Source organism: Vigna unguiculata, unplaced genomic scaffold (assembly GCF_037176805.1).
Source record: "Vigna unguiculata cultivar grain cowpea cultivar isolate G323 ecotype 2 unplaced genomic scaffold, ASM3717680v1 ptg000409l, whole genome shotgun sequence".
Lineage (NCBI taxonomy): Eukaryota > Viridiplantae > Streptophyta > Magnoliopsida > Fabales > Fabaceae > Vigna > Vigna unguiculata.
In genome coordinates, this window is record NW_028197044.1 from 5,103 (window position 1) to 19,971 (window position 14,869).

General features: G+C 33.4%; 3 non-coding genes across 3 annotated transcripts; 2 read left to right on the forward strand and 1 right to left on the reverse strand.

The window, feature by feature from the left end:
- The first annotated feature begins 9,280 nt into the window (after nucleotides 1–9,280).
- TRNAS-GGA (transfer RNA serine (anticodon GGA)) lies at nucleotides 9,281–9,368 on the forward strand. The gene has a single exon. It is a non-coding gene; the product is annotated as a tRNA-Ser (tRNA).
- A 1,105-nt stretch (nucleotides 9,369–10,473) lies between these two features.
- Nucleotides 10,474–10,546, reverse strand: TRNAT-UGU (transfer RNA threonine (anticodon UGU)). Its single transcript has one exon. It is a non-coding gene; the product is annotated as a tRNA-Thr (tRNA).
- Nucleotides 10,547–12,382: 1,836 nt separating this feature from the next.
- Nucleotides 12,383–12,455, forward strand: TRNAF-GAA (transfer RNA phenylalanine (anticodon GAA)). Its single transcript has one exon. It is a non-coding gene; the product is annotated as a tRNA-Phe (tRNA).
- The last annotated feature ends 2,414 nt before the right edge of the window (nucleotides 12,456–14,869 follow it).

Consider the following 14,869-nt stretch of genomic DNA (forward strand, 5'->3'; position numbering starts at 1 on the left):
AATGAATTCATGATAAAACCCTTCTGCGTTTTTCCATTTACAAATTTTTTTTTCAATGAATATTAAGAAAGGCATCCAGGGGTTGAGGGATCAAATGGTAAAGTTCTTTGTTGGTAAATTGGAGGATTAGAAACATGACTATTGCTTTCCAATTAGCTGTTTTTGCATTAATTGCTATTTCATTTATTTTATTGATTAGTGTACCTGTTGTATTTGCTTCTCCTGAAGGTTGGTCAAATAACAAAAATGTTCTATTTTCCGGTACATCATTATGGATTGGATTAGTGTTTCTAGTGGGTATTCTTAATTCTCTCATTTCTTGAAGTTCTTTTTATTCTAGATTAAAAATGAAATGACCCCTCCCTCAGAATTCTTTCGGATTGTCAGCCATAAAGGGAATAGATCAGTTCCTAAAAAAAAAAAAGAAAACTATAACACATTACATTCTAAGGGGGAGTAAACTTCTTCTATTGGAAAAATCTTATATCTTATACTTATATGGTGGTACATTGTGAAACTAAAAGAAATAAAATAGAAAAAATGAACTATAAAAATTTGAATTTCATTTGAATATTCTATTCATATTAATATGATATGAATAGAATATTCAAATGAAATACTATAAATCTATTTATACGTCGTCTAGTATTTAATAATATAGAATATCTATCTGTATCTCTATATAGATAAATATAATTTTTTATTAATAGGAACTTACTTTTTTAAGAAAAAAGTAAATCAAAATATTCGATAGAATGATAATTTCAATTCAATTATATAGATATATAGAAAAAAACCATATATAATAATAGAAATGTAATAATAGAAATGGGAATTCTTGATAAAAATGAATAGTAATAGAAAATATTTTATTTGGGAGACAATATCTATTATCTAAATTTCTTTTTCATTATCCCTATATCCCTATATAGAATATCAGGCCCATCTCTGTATAAATAGAATCGCATATCAAGTACAATGAAAACGCGGATATAGTCGAATGGTAAAATTTCTCTTTGCCAAGGAGAAGACGCGGGTTCGATTCCCGCTATCCGCCCTATGTATTTAATAGTCATAGTATGAAAAATGCCATAGAATTTACTGCGTATAATGCCCTTCTTCTTGAAACCTTGTTTTTTTATCAAATTCAAAAAGTTGCGGAGACGGGATTTGAACCCGTAACCTCAAGGTTATGAGCCTTGCGAGCTACCAAGTTGCTCTACTCCGCGATAAAGAAAAGAATTGATAACTAATGAACAAAAACAAAGATGGAATGCGTCCCTTTACCATATCTATATAAATAGAATAAACCATTTATACATAACGGTAAAGGGACCCTCCTATGATCGCTGATAATAAAATGAAAAAAATGAAGATAATTGGAAATCCTTACCAACTGGATCTTGTTGCACCCGGCAAGAAACATGCATGAACCATTTCCCGAAGTATGTGTCCAGATAATCCAAAGTCTCGATAATTAGCTCTCGGTCTTCCGGTCGAAAAACAACGTCGATGAAGACGTATAGGTGCACTATTACGCGGTAGTGATTCTAATTTTCCATGAATTTCCCATTTCTCACTTAACGACGGAACTTTGCTTATTTCTTTTTTTGAGGATCGGCGAATCAAATGATATTTCTGTTCCAATTTTTGTCTCTTCTTTTCCCTCTGAATAACACTTTTCCTTGCCATAATGGTTAATTTGCTATTAGCATCAATGATAGAAGTCGGATCCTAGATGTATAAGTGGCTTCTCTTCCCTATAGAAGGAAATGAGATTCTTGCCAGATATATATAATAAAGAATTCAATTAACCGAATTTGCCCGATGTAGAGGCAATTAAGAAGGCTGCATAAGTAAATATATAACCTACGGAAAAGTGGGCTAGTCCAACCAATCTTGCTTGCACAATGGAAAGAGCCACTGGTTTATCTCTCCATCGAATCAAATTAGCCAAAGGTGTACGTTCATGAGCCCATGCCAAAGTTTCAATCAATTCCTGCCAATATCCGCGCCAAGAAATTAAGAACATAAATCCAGTAGCCCAAACAAGATGTCCAAACAAGAACATCCATGCCCAGACTGATAAACTATTCATACCAAAAGGGTTATATCCATTGATAAGTTGTGAAGAGTTCAACCATAGATAATCTCTTAACCATCCCATCAAATAGGTAGAAGATTCATTAAACTGTGAAATATTACCCTGCCATAGTGTAATGTGTTTCCAATGCCAATAAAAAGTAACCCATCCAATGGTATTTAACATCCAGAAAACTGCCAAATAAAATGCGTCCCAAGCGGAAATATCACAAGTTCCGCCTCGTCCCGGGCCATCACAAGGAAAACTATAACCAAAATCTTTTTTATCAGGCATTAACTTAGAACCACGCGCATCCAAAGCACCTTTTACTAAAATCAAAGTAGTTGTATGTAAACCAAGAGCAATAGCATGATGAACCAAGAAGTCTCCAGGCCCTATTGTTAAGAATAGAGAATTACTATTCTCATTTACAGCGTTTAACCAACCAGGCAACCATATGCTTCGTCCCGCATTGAACGCCGGACTGTTCGTTGAAGATAAAAGTATATCGAACCCATAGGAAGTTTTACCATGAGCAGATTGTATCCATTGGGCAAATATAGGTTCAATCAAAATTTGTTTCTCCGGAGTACCAAAAGCAAGCATGACATCGTTATGGACATAAAGTCCCAGAGTATGGAACCCCAGAAAGAGGCTAGCCCAACTTAAGTGGGATATGATAGCTTCTTTATGGTCTAACATTCTTGCCAAGACATTATCTTGATTCTGCTCTGGATTATAATCTCTAATAAAAAAGATAGCTCCATGAGCAAAAGCCCCTGTCATAATGAAGCCTGCTATATATTGATGATGAGTATATAAGGCAGCTTGAGTAGTAAAGTCTTGCGCTATAAACGCATAAGCAGGTAAAGAGTACATGTGTTGTGCTACCAAGGAAGTAATAACCCCTAAAGAGGCTAGAGCAAGACCTAATTGAAAATGAATTGAATTATTGATTGTATCATAAAGACCCTTATGCCCACGCCCCAATCTACCCCCCGGAGGAGTATGTGCTTCTAAAAGATCTTTAATACTGTGACCAATCCCGAAATTAGTTCTATACATATGGCCAGCAACTAGAAAAATAAACGCAATAGCCAAATGATGGTGTGCAATATCAGTTAACCATAAACTTTGAGTTTGCGGATGAAATCCTCCGAGAAGTGTTAGAATAGCAGTTCCTGCTCCTTGAGGGGTACCAAATATATGATTATTGGAATCTGGGTTTTGAGCATAAAGATTCCACTGACCTGTAAAAAATGGACCTAATCCCTCGGGGTGCGGCAAGATATCTAATAAATTGTTCCATCGAACGGATTCCCCCCTGGACCCCGGAATAGCAACATGAACTAAATGCCCTGTCCAAGCCAAGGAACTTACTCCGAATAGTCCTGACAAATGATGATTGAGGCGGGATTCGGCATTTTTAAACCACGAAACACTCGGTTTCCATTTTGGTTGTAGGTGTAACCAACCTGCTATTAAAGATATAATAGAAAGTATTAATAGAAAAATAGCTCCAGTATAAAGATCCCCATTAGTACGTAAACCGATTGTATACCACCACTGATAAACACCAGAATAGGCTATATTAACAGGACCTAGAGCACCCCCTCGAGTAAAAGCTTCTACAGCTGGTTGACCAAAATGAGGATCCCAAATTGCATGAGCAATAGGTCTTACATGTAAAGGATCCTGTACCCATGTCTCAAAATTACCTTGCCAAGCTACATGAAAGAGATTCCCGGAAGTCCACAGAAAAATGATTGCTAATTGCCCGAAATGAGAAGCAAAAATATTCTGATAAAGACGTTCCTCAGTAATATCATCATGACTTTCGAAGTCATGTGCGGTAGCAATACCAAACCAAATACGACGAGTAGTGGGGTCTTGAGCTAAGCCTTGACTAAAGCTTGGAAATCTTAATGCCATAATGATTTTCAAATCCTCCTAGCTATTATCCTACTGCAATAATTCTTGCTAAGAAGAATGCCCATGTTGTGGCAATTCCACCTAGAAGGTAATGTGTTACTCCTACAGCACGTCCTTGTACAATGCTCAAGGCTCTGGGCTGAGTAGCAGGAGCAACTTTTAATTTATTATGAGCCCAAACAATGGATTCAATAAGTTCTTGCCAATAACCACGCCCGCTGAATAGAAACATTAAACTAAAAGCCCATACAAAATGTGCACCCAAGAAAAAAAGACCATATGCAGATAATGAAGAACCATAAGACTGAATTACCTGGGATGCCTGCGCCCATAAGAAATCACGAAGCCACCCATTAATGGTAATGGAACTCTGCGCAAAATTTCCTCCTGTGATATGAGTTACTATCCCTTGATCACTTATACTACCCCAAACATCTGACTGCATTTTCCAACTGAAATGGAATATAACTACGGAAATTGAATTGTACATCCAAAATAGTCCTAAGAAGACATGATCCCAAGCGGATACTTGGCATGTCCCCCCTCTTCCAGGTCCATCACAAGGGAAACGAAAACCTAGATTTGCTTTATCCGGTATCAATCGTGAACTACGAGCAAATAGAACACCCTTTAAGAGTATCAATACTGTTACATGAATTGTAAATGCATGAATATGATGGACCAAAAAATCCGCAGTTCCTAAAGGAATAGGTAACAAAGCAACTTTACCGCCCACTGCTACTAAATTTTCACCTCCCCAAGTCAAACTGGTACTTGTTGCTGCACCTGGGGCTGTTGTGCCAGGTGCTAAAGCGTGGGTATTTTGTATCCATTGAGCAAAGATCGGCTGTAATTGTATAGCAGTATCTGAAAACATATCTTGAGGGCGCCCTAATGCGCTCATGGTATCATTATGAATATACAAACCAAAACTGTGAAAACCTAAAAAGATACATACCCAGTTAAGATGTGATATGATTGAATCACGATGTCTAAGGACACGATCTAATAGATCGTTGTATCGAATAGTCGGATCATAATCTCTTACCATAAAAATCGCTGCATGCGCAGCAGCACCGACTATGAGAAATCCACCAATCCACATGTGATGTGTAAACAATGACAGTTGTGTACCATAGTCAGTAGCTAGGTATGGATAAGGAGGCATAGAATACATATGGTGAGCTACAACAATGGTCAAAGAGCCTAACATAGCTAGATTAATAGATAATTGAGCATGCCATGACGTTGTTAGAATCTCATATATACCTTTATGACCCTGGCCTGTAAATGGACCTTTATGTGCCTCTAAAATGTCTTTTATATTGTGACCAATACCCCAGTTGGTCCTATACATGTGACCCGCTATCAAGAAAAGAATTGCAATAGCTAAATGATGGTGTATAATATCGGTCAGCCATAAACCTCCAGTTACTGGATCTAATCCTCCACGAAAAGTAAGAAATTCTCCGTATTTTGACCAATTCAAGGTAAAAAATGGGGTTGCTCCCTCGGAAAAACTCGGATAAAGTTGAGCCAAAAGATCCCGATTTAGGATAAATTCATGAGGAAGTGGTATCTCTTTGGGATCTACTGCAGCATTTAGAAATTGGTTAATCGGTAAAGATACATGTATTTGATGTCCTGCCCAAGAAAGAGACCCCAACCCTAGGAGCCCTGTCAAATGGTGATTCAACATAGATTCTACATCTTGGAACCAAGCCAATTTTGGAGCAGCTTTGTGATAATGAAACCAACCAGCAAAAAGCATTAAGGCTGCAAAGACCAATGCACCAATTGCAGTACAATAGAGTTGTAATTCATTAGTTATTCCAGATGCTCTCCAAATCTGAAAAAAACCAGAGGTTATTTGTATTCCTCGGAACCCCCCCCCTACATCACCATTCAATATTTCTTGACCCACTATTGGCCAAACCACCTGAGCACTAGGCCTAATGTGAGTAGGATCACTTAACCATGCCTCATAATTGGAAAAACGAGCACCATGAAAATACATGCCACTCAGCCAAAGAAAGATGATAGAGAGTTGGCCAAAATGCGCACTAAAAACTTTTCGGGAAATCTCCTCTAAATCATTAGTATGGCTATCAAAATCATGAGCGTCAGCATGTAGGTTCCAGATCCAAGTAGTAGTATCTGGTCCCTTAGCTATTGTTCTTGAGAAATGACCAGGTTTTGCCCATTCCTCAAAAGAAGTTTTTATAGGATCCCTATCTACCAAAATTTTAACTTCTGGTTCCGGTGAACGAATAATCATTGAGTCCTCCTCTTTCCAGACAACACATACAAAGAGACCTGCCAACATAAAACAGAATTAGTGAACTTATTAGAGATGTTTCTATTGAGTTTTGTTCTCTCCTATCTCTCATGTATTGGATATCTTAGTAAATTTCATTTCTTTAGTTTTTCACTAGAACAATTATGATCTCGAAGTCAATTCGGGGCAAGTGTTCGAATCTATTATGACATAAGAGTGAGGCGCTCAACGGACCTATTTTAATCTTCTAAGACCTTTTTGGGAACTCTGAATGGAAGTTCAATAATTTTTCGTGCAGCCTAATCAAATGTATTCAGATTTTATTCTAATTCTATTCCTTAGATTTTATTTTTTTTTTTAGATAAAGTATAAGTATGTACTCTATTTCAAATTGAGCAGGCATTAGCATTCATTATTAGGCAATATACCTATATTTTATTTCTTTTTTTGAAGGTCTCTTTTCTTAATTTGATTGAATATTAGTTTAAATAACAGAAAAAAGGAGAAAATTATCTACTGTATCCACATCTCGTTTATTTCTATGAAATACTAGACAAAATCGAACAAAATTAGAAGGGATATATTTAAATTATGTGATTGGTCGTTCCTATAGAAATGATTTTTGAATTTGATAGGGACAAGAAACAAGAATTTATAACAATATATATTTATCTATCTATATCTTTATATAGATAGATAAATATATAAGAAAAAAAAGAAACAGAGTGTTCTTATTCAAAACGCCCTGTGATCTTCAACCAATTCTGTGCTGCAATATAATTACCGGGGGTGAGAGCTATAGCTTGTTTCCAATATTCAGCGGCTTGATTAAACCAAGACTCCGCAACTTCTGAGTCTCCCTGCCGAATGGCCTGTTCTCCTCGGTCGAAATAGGTGAGTCAATTCCTTTCCTTAGAACCGTACTTGAGAATTTCCTGACTCATACGGCTCAGTAGTCAATTCTTTTTTTGTTCTATTATCTTGAAGTTAACTAAAAGAAAAAAAGAAATTATTAATATGAGTTTCAAACTTTCATTTTTACTAATAAATAAAGAATTTCAAAGAATTTCATCTTTTTTTTTAGTTTTATCTTTTCTCCTACCTTCAGAAAAGGGAATCAAGCATTGGCATTAACGCCCTAATTCTAATTTTCTGAAAGGTAACTATCTCGATTTTATATATCATATACAAAAATATATGATAGATTCATTTCTATAGAATCTTGGTAAAAGTTTTTTCTTTCTTATCTTATAAGTTCTTATAAGTAAAGAGAAAATACTTTCTATCTTTGGGATTTGATACTACACCGCTGCTCAAAATACCAGGGGATCCTTTTTATTACATAAGTGGATTCCTGACTTCTTTATTTATCATGAGATAAGGAAGCAGTTTTTATTATATCGATTGAAAACCGTGTTAATTGATCCTTACGATGCTTCCTTTATCAATTAGATCTTTTATCCATAGAAAAAGAGGGTATCTAGACATATCGATTTCTTCATATTTTTACTTCTATGAAGTTTCTTTGCTACAGCTGATAAAAATCGTTGTTTTGAACGATATATATATGTAGAAAGCCTTTCTTATTTATAATTATTTATATTTCTATATTTCTTATATTAAAATTTGTGGATTTGCTTGTTCTTTTCTTTTTTCTTTCTATAGTGGAGATAGTCGCACGTAATGACAGATCACGGCCATATTATTAAAAGCTTGGGGTAAAAATGGGTTTCGTTCGAGCGCCCGAAAATAATATTCCAAAGCTTTAGTATGTTCTCCGTTACTTGTGTGAATAAGGCCTATGTTATAAAGTATATAACTTCGATCATAGGGATCAATTTCCAGTCGCATAGCCTCATAATAATTCTGTAAAGCTTCTGCATAATTTCCTTCAGATTGAGCTGACATCCGTTACGGTCGTCATTCGGTTCAAAGAATCTCCGCTCCAGAACTGTACGTGAGATTTTCATCTCATACGGCTCCCCCCTTATGTGTGTAATGAGAAAAATCCATCAAATCAAAAAATATTCCAGTATTCTCATTCTCAACTGAACAGAGCTAGTGTTTTTACAATAAATCTCTAGCCAACCTTCCTGTCAAAAATTATTTCTTAACATTAAGTATGTAGGTACTTGATAAAAAAAAATAAGAACTTCAACAATTTCTTTGTCCTCTACGCTGCTTAATTTCCTGGAATTAGTCACCTCAATAATCTTCGATGGTTCTATGGGTATCCAAAATATGAACGAGATGGATATTTATTGTCCCAACCATTCCTGTTAGTCCCAATCTCGATAAGCCATGGATATAGATAGATACAAAGTTTTCGTGTCCTTGATTCCCAAGCGTAGTGCTTCTTTCCCAATGTTGCCTATCAGTACTAGTAATTTGGGGTTGACCTAACCCCATAAGTATAGGTATAACCTTTCGCTTAATACTAGAAACCTAAAATTCAAGCATATAAGGCTTCATTAATCGAGGATACACGACAGAAGGAATTAATCCTTTTATTTACAAATTTCACCTTCAACACGCGTGGGGTTTTTCCATTCCATTTTTTTTTGACCGAAATCGGTCAAAAAAAATGGAATCAAATCACACCATCTCTGTAATAAGTGAATGCCCTTTTTTCTCCTGAAGTTGTCGGAATTATTCGTAATAAGATATTGGCTACAATTGAAAAGGTCTTATCTATAAAATTTTCATTTATCCGAGATCTAGGCATAGGTAGAAATCCATTCTATAATTTAATTAATCATGGTGTGAGAAATCAATCCCACAAATAAAGGAATTGTATAATTATAATACAGTGCGAAATAACGTAAAAATGAACTCATCAATCAAATTTGTTTATCCTAAGACCTTGTAGGAGGTTTTTTTTTAATTTTACTTTGTATTTTTATAGTTTGAATAGGTTTTATGCATTTATGAAAAATAGGATTGATTCACTATTCAACATTCAACCGGTTTCTGGGCATCATTATATAGGAGAGATGGCCGAGTGGTTCAAGGCGTAGCATTGGAACTGCTATGTAGGCTTTTTGTTTACCGGGGGTTCGAATCCCTCTCTTTCCGAATCTTTACCAAATTCATCAATATTACTCATCCCAATGCATACCATTATTTCATATTTCAAATTTGTTTGTTGATATGGACAACTTTATATTCCTCATTTTTCGGTAATACAAAAAATAGTGGATAACGGGTGGGCAAGGAATAAAAATTTTCGCATATCCATGTCTATGATATATGAATAGCAGAAAATCCTTGTAAAAAAAACTCTTGTTATTTTAGTTAAGTTTAAGTTTGACGAGAATAATATTCTACAACCAGTAATTCATTTATTTTCAAACCAACCCATTTATTATCTATTATTTGATTAATTAAACCTTTATATTGGAAAGGGTGAACAGTCAAATGATTTGGCAATTTCTCATGGGGGGCTGAATCAAAATAATTTTGAATAAGAGTTTTAGATTTTTGTTCATCCTTTGCTGTAATAATATCTTGAGGTTTACAACGATAACTTGGTATATCCACTATACGACCATTAACTAAAACATGTCTATGGTTTATAAATTGGCGGGCTTGAGGAATAGTCGCAGCCATACCCAATCGAAAAAGTATGTTATCCAAGCGCATTTCAAGTAGTTGTAATAAAACCTGACCAGTTGATCCTTTAGCTTTTCCGGAGATACGAACGTATTTAAGCAATTGTCGTTCTGTAAGACCATAATGAAAACGCAATTTTTGTTTTTCTTCTAAACGAATACGATATTGAGATTTTTTACTGAAGCGCAATTGATTTCGAAATTCGTTTTTGACTGTTGGCCTTTTACTAGTAAGTCCTGGTAAATATCCTAGACGACGTATTTTTTTGAAACGAGGTCCTCTGTAACGTGACATAAAAACTCCTTTTTTAAAATGAAAAATCTTATAAATCGAAATGAAAACTAAACGAAATGAAAAATATTATAGAATTCTAAATGAAGCGAAATCTACTAAAGTTTTATAGTACAAAGAAGAATTAGATGAATTTTATCAATATCCGAATTTATTGTATATAAAAGAATACAAAAAAGTAGGTTAATTTCTTGATTTCTTCCGCAGAGATCGAACTCTCCCAATTTTTTATTTCTAAAAAAGATATTATCAATTATGTAAAAAACAAATAGAGAAAAGCCGGTTATCGGATTCGAACCGATGACCATCGCATTACAAATGCGATGCTCTAACCTCTGAGCTAAACCGGCTAATGTAAACGAAATATACATATGCAGAAGAATTGAATGGGATCTTAGTTATCAATTTTTAGTTATTTATAACAAAATTCAAATTAATACAAACATCAAAAATAGAGAAAGAAAATATAGAAAATCAAACCCAATTTTTATTATTTCTATTATTTATTTTATCTGATAACATAAAGTGCAAGATAATAATTAATATTATATTAATATAATTTATTTAATATAATTTATTTCGATCTACTATTCTAGATATATATTATTAAATTGATTTCTTTCAAAAAGATTATTTATTAGTACTTAAAGTAAATTTGAATAAATATAAATTTTAGTAAATATTTATTAAGGAATTCCATATTTCTAAGTAAATGTCTAATTCTATATTATATTCAATTAAAAGAATGGTTTTTTTTAGCCACTAGATTCGTTTTAGTTATATAAATTGTATATGAATAAATGGATTGTTTATTTTCTTTTTTTTTTTAAGCAAAAACAAAAAAAAAAAAAGAATCGACCATTCGAGTATTCTAAATTGTATGAAAAAAGAAGATAAGTAGGTACATAGAAGATAAGTAGATATGTGGTCTATATCTGTGTATATTGAATTGTTAATATATAGATATTAGAATTAGTTCTGATTCAAACAAATAAAGGTATCCAATATAGATGAAATAAAATCTATAAAATTGGAGAAAGGGGTTTTTAATATTTAATAAAATAATATGTATTTAATGAATTCAAAAGTTCCCGCATAATTCTCATAATAGAAATGAAAAAAAAAGCATTCTATTATAATCAGATTCAAATAAAAAAAAAGATGGGGATATGGCGAAATTGGTAGACGCTACGGACTTAATTGGATTGAGTTTTGGTATGGAAACTTACCAAGTAATAATTTTCAAATTCAGAGAAACCCTGGAATTCACAATGGGCAATCCTGAGCCAAATCCTGTTTTCTGAAAACAAATAAAAATTCAGAAAGTGATAATAAAAAAGGGATAGGTGCAGAGACTCTATGGAAGCTGTTCTAACAAACGAAATTGACGACTTTTTTTATTGCATTAGTAAAAGAATCCTTTCACCAAAATTACAGGAATGGATCAAAGATAAACATTTAGAAACATATATATATACTGAAATACTCTTTCAATTTGTTACTTTTTATTTTATTATTGAAGATCTATTTGTGATAAAAATATTCACAAATGAAAAATGTGAATCAAATCAATTCGAAGTTGAAGAAAAGATGGAATATTTATTGATGAAATTATTCACTTCATCATAATCGGCTAAAACCCTTGAAGAACTGATAAATCAGATGAGAATAAAGATAGAGTCCTATTCTACATGTCAATACCGACAACAATGAAATTGAAAGTAAGAGGAAAATCCGTCGACTTAAGAAATCATGAGGGTTCAAGTCCCTCTATCCCCAAAAATACTTTTTCATTTTCTAATTTTTTTCCTATATCCTCTCTATCTTGAAGTCCTTATTTATGTGTTTTATTCGATTTATTATTTCCCAACGAAATTGGAATTTTTATTTTCATCAATTTCCTATCTATCATAATTTTCTTATCTATCATAATGACAAGGGACGAGTTTTGGAATAGATATAAATATATATGTGAAACACATAGAATTTTTTTTAATCAGAAATGTATAAATTAATATCTTATTTTTTAGCAAGGAATTTTCATATGCGTAATTAACGATTAACAATAAAAAATAATTATTACTGCGGAAACTCACTTACAAACTTTTTTTTTACTTAGTTGATATAGATTCATTAACATAGATTTTAAAAATCTTTTAAAATCAAAGTATTAAGCTTCAAGAATGGTCGGGATAGCTCAGTTGGTAGAGCAGAGGACTGAAAATCCTCGTGTCACCAGTTCAAATCTGGTTCCTGACACAAGATTCATTTGTATGAGTATCTATCCCCCATATTCATTTTAATGAATATGGGGGATAGATACTCATACAAATTTGTGTTCTTCTAGATTCTGATACATAACATATTTCTTTGATCTATTTAGGTATCTGTAGATATACTTTTCCTAGATGATTAAAGAATAGATGCAATTTTTTATTAGGTATATTCGCTTATCTATAGTATCTATATATATATAGATATAGATATATAGATAATGAATTCTTTATCTATTTTTTTCCTTTTTTTTCTGCGATACAAAAAAAGGTTTCTATTTCCATAATATTCGAGTGGTTTAATTAGTTGGTTAAAAGACCTAAAAGTCGAAGTTCTGGGGTGGAGTGAGAATATTAAGAATTCATCTGAGAAGGATTACCAAAATAGAATCGAGCCCTTTTCTTTGTGTTTTTTTTTTCGTGGCCGTATAATTGATGGTGATGTGCACGTTATATAGTTTATTATAAAGATAAAGAATTAGTTTATTATAAAGATAAAGAATTTTTGCAGTTCATCCTATTTCTTTTATTGGCTTGGCTGATAAGAACTCAGTATTGTTTTTGTTTTAGAATCTTAAGAAACTCCTATCCATCCTATTTTAAACCCTATAATTATTCATTCTATTATTTCTGAATTTTGTGATTTCTCACATAATAATATCTGAATGCAACTTCCATTACTCTGCCTGATTTAATGTCAATCAATTATTTTGTCTGATCTATAACAGAATGTACTTATATTCTTTGACTGGGGTTGCAGAAGTTTGGATTAGTTTATTATTTTTATCATTTAGTGAGCATCTTGTATTTCATAAAAATTTGGAGCAATATAATCTTTACGCAAAGGCCATCCTATCCAATTTTCGGGCATTAAAATACGTCTTAGACGCGGATGACTATCATAAGAGATTCCCAACATATCATAAGATTCCTTTTCTTGAAAATCCGCACTTTTCCAAACCCAAAAAATCGAAGGAATTCTGGGATTTTTTCTTGATACAAATATTTTTATGCATACCTCTTCGGGTTGATTTATACCATACTCTATTCTTGTAAAATGATATACACTAGCTAAGAGTCCTCCGGGTGCTACATCATAGGCACATTGAGAACGTAGATAATTGTAACCATATACATATAAAATGACAGCAATGGAATGCCAATCCTCGGGCTTTATTTGTAAAGTCTCTATTCCTAGGTAATCGAAACCCAAGGATCTATGAATTAGTCCATGTTTGACTAGCCAAGAAGACAAACGACCTTGCATTTTTTGCTTCTCCTAAATTTTTTTTATGAGTTTGGTATTAGTATTTTCTATTACGATGAAATTTTTAAAATACGATGAAATTTTTAAAAAAGGAATTGCTTTTTATTATTGTACTTTAAAAAAATGTGTCAGACGATATCTCTGAAGTAGATGGCGGTTGATAGAAAAATTCTTGACCATAATTGTCAGTATAAGTACTGTATCCAACATGAAACTTATGGTTGGTAGTAAAACATCTATTCTCTCGTTGAAAACTCATTGGATCTTCATATATTTCTCGAGATATTTTCTTACGAAGTTTTGTTATAGCATCTATAATGGCCTCCGGTTTAGGTGGACAGCCCGGCAAATATACATCTACAGGAATTAGCTTATCTACGCCTCGAACAGTACTATAAGAATCGGTACTAAACATCCCCCCCGTAATTGTACAGGCTCCCATAGCAATAACATATTTAGGTTCGGGCATTTGTTCATATAATCGAACTAAAGAAGGGGCCATTTTCATAGTTACAGTGCCCGCTGTTAAAATTAGGTCCGCCTGCCTAGGACTCGATCGTGGTACTAGTCCATAACGATCAAAATCGAATCGTGATCCTATTAATGAAGCAAATTCAATGAAGCAACAACTCGTACCATAAAGAAGCGGCCATAAACTGGATAATCTTGACCAATTTGAAAAATCATTTAATGTCGTTGAAATAACTGAATTTTGGGTTGTTTGATCAAGTAAGGGAAACTCAATGGAATTCATAATTGTCTCAATATTTTTTTTTCTAATTGTCTAAATAGTCAAGAATTAAGACCATTCTAATGCCCCCTTTCGCCATGCATAAACTGAACCAACAATTAGGATAAGCACGAATAAGAAAGCTTCTAAAAATACGGATACCCCTAATACATCGAAACTCATTGCCCATGGATAAAGAAAAACCGTTTCAACATCAAAAACAACAAAAATGAGAGCAAACATATAATAACGGATTCGAAATTGTAACCAAGCATCGCCTATTGGTTCTATTCCGGATTCATAACTAGAAAGTTTTTCCGGTCCCTTGCTAATGGGGGCTAAAATTCCAGAAATTAGAAATGCCAAAATAGGAATCAAACTTGATATTATTAGAAATGCCCAA